Here is a 6,054-nt window from a genome sequence, read left to right as displayed (position 1 = left end):
TTGGTAACCCCGCTATGTTGTTAAATAAAACAAACTGTCAAAAGGCGAGTTTTTTAACAAAAGGGGACTATTTTCTTTAATTTACAATTTACATGAACATTGTTTTTCGCCAGAAGGAAATATAAAGTCATAAACTCGTATCTACATCGACAATCTACGAGTTTGTCTTGTTATAAATTAGTTTTATGGATCTGTAATTTTTACTTTAATGGGTTTAATCCAATACTAAGAATATAAATGTTGATGTCTCAAGACTAACACTTGCATTGCTTCGAGGTAATTTGCTCTCTCCCTTATGTTTAATAAGGTTCTACATGTGTATGATCATAATTTGTCTACGGCAAACACTTTGAAGTTAAAAAATCTTTACGAATTGATAAAATTGATTATTATGATAAAAAAATCGTAAGGGTTCCGAAGTGGTTTATGAATCTAATAAATGTTTTTAAAACTTTAACTGCAATATTAACTGGGAGAAACACTAAGTCCGAAGTTTTTTTTAAGTAATTTATACGGAAAAACAGAAAATACATTTTTACAAATATTCCTTTTAGATGCTAGCTTTTGATAAATAGAAAAAAACATGCTTCTGTCCATGTTTTATACAAATCCATGATAGTTTTAGAAAGTAAATGAAGTTTTAAGCACAGAGTGAATGTAATGTTAACTGGCTGAACAACCAAGTCCATTTATAAGTAAAATACGAATAAACAGGATTATGTTTTTGGCAAAATTTACTTCTGGATACTATCTTATGATCCTAAACAAGCTTCTGTCCAAGTTTGGTAGAAATCCAGGATAGTATAAGAAAGTTATTATATATAAAATTTTGAAAAAAATAACGACTTAGTGAATATTTGTGGACGCCGCTTCCGACGACAACGATAGAATGCAGGCTCGTCAAAAAATATTCACATTCTTTTCGACTTCCATACCTTCGAACACTGCAAACATAACAGTTTTAAAATAAATTCTTAACTGCAAATGGTCTCAAACTGCATTTGTCAATTAGCTAAAAATCAGTGCCAATGTTCTTCATCATTGAAGATTCTGGAGTATATCTTTAATATTCTGTAATTACAATACAAGGTTTGAGAAAGTTAAACATGCATGTGTTGACCTGCTGATGTCTTTTGATATTTGAATCATTGGACCCATACCCCTTTTTGAATTTTTAGTTTTCTTTGCTCTCCCACTTCGATCACACTGGTGGCTGTTATGGTATGGGTTTTGCCTCACTATTTACCGGATTTGAAATAACATAAGAATCACGACTGGTGCCACATGTGGAGCAGGATCTGCTTACCCTTTTGTTGGTGTTCGTGTTGCTTAGTCTTTATTTTTCAATGTTGTGTCTTGTGTTCAATTATTTGTCTGTTTGTCTTTTTCGTATTTCGTATTTCGTATATTATCCATGGCGTTGTCAGTTTATTTTCGATCTATGAGTTTGACTGTCCGTCTGGTATCTTTCGCCCCTCTTTTAATGTATTGTGTTTATATCCTTGTTGATCTCTGGTCGATAGTTGTCTTATAGACAATAATTAAACATCAATTCTCCCTATTTTTAGACAAACATAAAACAAAATATTTGTAACGTGTTCTCTCTAACTATGTAATAAATGTAACTATGTTGCCACTTAAAATCTGACACATTTAGTTTATGGTTCCAATGTTTTCGTGTCTTTTTTTTTTTTTTTTTGTTGTTGTTGTAAGAGAGGTTACAGCAATCATAGTTGAACGTTATAGGCATACTGTCTTTATATATTTTTTAGATGAAAAAGATCAGAATATTAATATAAAGGTAGGTAAACTTGAAAGAGTAGAATGTGTCGTTTGTCTTGGAAAAATATCACGATCAATTCTGAAATGGTTCAATAGTTTTTGTACGGTTTATTTATTGAAAAGAAACTATCAATACTTCATTAGATAATCTTAGCCAAATTTAATCGAAAAATCATTTTACCAAAACGAAAATATTATTCATCTTGGTTTATTAGTTCTAAATATTTGTTTAGTTGACGTCACAAATTCGATTTATAAAAATTTGCTTTTTTGAAACACGTCTATTATCGTGTTTACATAATACTGTCTATTTAATCTTTCAGATGACTGATTTGTTTTTTTAGACCTTTCAATATCTTACATTTCCTTTAACAAGTGGCCGTTTCAAAGACATTCGTTTTCCTTTCATCTGCAACTAGCCTTCCCATCTTTCTTTTATTTTAAATAACATTTAGATTTTACCTTTGTATAAACAAGTTATATTCGGACAAAAATGCAAGAAATTACATTATTTGTTCGTCGGGAATCGTATCCGACCGGTGTGTTATTAGAGGAAGAAAAATGTCAATTTTGGTATATCTGATTTTATTCCTGTTTGTATTGCCTTTATAAATACGTTTAATATAGTATAGAAGTTCGAGATCCTAGTAGACTTTTAAATCCAAAACAAATTTTCATTCAAAAAAGCCGATTGTGGTGGGTGCAAATACATTTGGATAACTAGTAGACATAAGCATGAATATGCCAGAATAATAAAAGACTGATCTATCTAATGCATTTATTTGCATTTCTGCCTCCGGCAACCGAATGAAATTCCTATAAGTGGAATAATAATTTTACCGAATATAAAGTCTGGTACATTTTTACGTTAAGCGTGTTCGAGATGACTATTTGTCTTGTAAATGTTTGAAGCAGAAGTATTTGATACACTATCTCGCTTAAGGTTACATTTAAGCTATATTTTGATATATAATAACATTAAAAATATACAAAACCAAAACAAAAATGAAAAATATAATATGAGGCAAGTGAAGTACCTTTTTAATAAGTAAAAACAGCAGAGTACGTGCGTTTCAATATTCAGACAATATGCATACATAAATAACATTAAAACATTCTGTAAATACAAATTGTAAATTGAAAAGTAAGACTTGCTTCAATCAAATATGAAAAATAGACCCATAATTGACAACGACAGTTTGAATACAAATTGGTCAATGTTCAACTATCTCTCATTCTGTAAAGTATTTCATTATGATTATTACTTACAGACGGTGTAATTTTGCTTTTCTGTTGCCATATGGCAAATTTTTCTGTTGCCATATTCCTATGACTGCTCATCTGTCTCTGTCGCTCTCTGCCAGTGCTTTGGTGTCTTCAGATTGTTACAACATTCACCAGATGTGTCGACCCTCTCTCCTCACATTCATCCGGTTTTCGGGTCAGTAGAGATGGGCAAACCTCTACTCATCAGCACTCGGCTTTCAGTTCAGACCATCTCGACCATGCCATAACCAGCAAGATTAACGGTAAGCTGCCTCCTCTAACTGTCTAACTGTTGTATTCCTTGCCTTTCCGACAACTCAAATGGCCTGTAGCAAACTGACTGTATATAGGAACTCCTCTTCAAACGTCTTCTACAGAACATCCTCGCTTTACAACCTCTCTCTAAAAATGTTGTTATAAGCTCTGCATACGTCTCCTTTTTCCGCTGGTATGATTCTCCACGTCTCTCTTCCAAAGGTCCTGTTTGTTCTACTGCTAATATAATCTTTGGCTTCTGTGACCAAACTAAAATGTCTAGTCGTAGGGTTGTCTGCACGCATACACTGAACATACGCTTCTTGCCAATGTCAGCCCTCATCTGCTGTTGTTAGTCTTTTCTTCCTTCTCTCAACATCAAAGATCTCTGCCAGATGTTTTAGTACCTTGTCGTTCCTGTGACAGACAGTTAGAGTAGGCAGCACAACATCACAGCATGAAAGTATGTGTTTCATCGTACCTTTTTCTCATCATAACTTGCAACCTGGTTCTACTATCCTTCGATACGGATGTAAATTTGAAGGGGAACAAACTATATCGTAGACTGACCTAAGCGTTAATGAAATTCTCAATATGGTTCCATCCTCCTTAACTCTGCCCATGTGATCTTTCTTTCTGACAAGTTTAACTTCATCCATTCTACTTGACGGCTGAGCCCTACTGCTTTTGTCCTTCTTTGTTCTTCTACTCTGGTCAGTATTTCTGACTGTACTATACTGCTCTTCTCTCCTTGTTTTGCCATTGACCACTGTTGGAAATGTGTCATTCCTAAGTCGTGTCTACCAGTATGTCCTCTATGTCTTTATGATGAAGAATACTTTCTGCTTGATATATTGCTGTTCTCGCTGACCATTTTCACCAATTAAGTGTCTGGATTCCAGCCTTACTGATCTTGCTGTCCTTTGAGTCTCTGAAAGTCATTACAAGTCTACTCTTTGATTATTATTTTTGATTATAATTAATTTCTGACAAAATATGCATCATTGTTCGCGATCATTTAAAAAAAAAGTATAACTATTCATCTTTTTACCATATTAATCTAAGAAAACGATAGTCCTAACAATATGCCAAACTTTTGATTTTAGCACAAATATAATACATTGAAACATTTGTTCATTTGACTTAATTAACACATATTAAAGGTATCAAGTTAGATAGGTAAAGTTTGTTCTATAAAAATTTAAAAAATAAATGATGAACAAATAAATCGTAACAAAATGCTCATTATTATCTTTTTATTTATCAACAATAAATAACTTAGTTCACCTACTTATATATTTTTCTAAGTCATACAAAACGAGTGACTGGTGAAAAATAATGATTATCCAATTCTTGAACCAATGCATGTAGATATCATAAACATGTCTTCTGTGCACGATTTTATCATTTTTTACGCACCTATATCGTATAATCGTCAATTTATTTTCTCTGTCTGTTATGAGGTGAAAAAATGGCAACTACTTCATATAATAATTGTCGTATTTTGATGTCGTAGTTTACCAGTTGTCAATTGTCTATTGTCTCCTTATATCAAACAATCAAAAAAGAAGCATGGATATTGAGTTCGTGGAGATAAGCCCATGGATCGTTAAAATGAACTCAAAATGGACTTTCATAAAAAAAAAGATATATATATATTTAGGACATAGGTGGAGATGTTGAGTGATTGCCATTGAGTCAACTATCCACTTTCGTCGAAGGCGAGACAAAAACGAAAAAATAAAACCGTATAAAACACTATCTAGAATTCTAAAACTATTCAACATGAACCCTACCAGGGGTGGGGACTAAAACTATTCAACATGAACCCTACCAGGGGTGGGGATCTCAAATGCTACGGAAGATTCAGCAAGTCTATATGCCTTTTGGTGTTACTTCGAAAACTTGATTGTTGATCGTCTTTCATTTTTGAGGGCTAGGGAATCCTGCAATAGTGTATATCAGGAGATGATATCTAAAAGTGCCATACAAGGATATCAAGTTACAAACCAGGAGTCGGTTTCACAAAAAAACTTAAGATTAAGATTGATCATAAGTCATGAACAATTCAGTATACTTAGGATACTTAGGATAAATCTCAGTCGTAAGAGTGTAACCGACTGCAGGACTGCAGGACACAAAATTACTGCATGAACATGAAAAACAGAGCTGTTTTATTTGGTGTTCTTCATCTTAAAATCACAAATTAAATTGTTTGTTGTAGATGTCTATGTTGAACTTTTCTTCCAATATTGCCCTGTTCCTTTAACGATAACAAGCAAAGAAAAAAAAGTTTACCAACCAATACGGAAAAGAACATTAAAGCAAGAATTTGTCCCCAGTACACGGGTGCCCCATCCGCACTATCATTTTCTATGTTTAATGGACCATGAAAATTGGGAGAAATCTCTAATTTGGCATTAAAGTTATAAAATCATATCATAGGGAACATGCGTACTAAGTTTCAAATTGATTGGACTTGAACTTCATCAAAAACTACCTCGACCAAAAATTTTAACCTGAAGCGGAACGAACAGACGGACGGATGAACGGACCGACGCACAGACCAGAAAACGTAATGCCCATAAATGGGGCCATAAAAATTAAATTGAGTTTAAATATTCTACCAGTAAGTTTCCATTTCAGTTACATAATAGTTTTTCTCGGATATTATCTTTTCAAAAATAAAGTATTTTGCGCGAGATATGGGTTGCACTTTTTGGTGCAGTCAGTATATGCAACTGTGAATAT

The sequence above is a fragment of the Mytilus edulis genome, chromosome 3, assembly GCF_963676685.1.
Source record: "Mytilus edulis chromosome 3, xbMytEdul2.2, whole genome shotgun sequence".
Lineage (NCBI taxonomy): Eukaryota > Metazoa > Mollusca > Bivalvia > Mytilida > Mytilidae > Mytilus > Mytilus edulis.
This window is presented reverse-complemented; position numbering follows the sequence as displayed.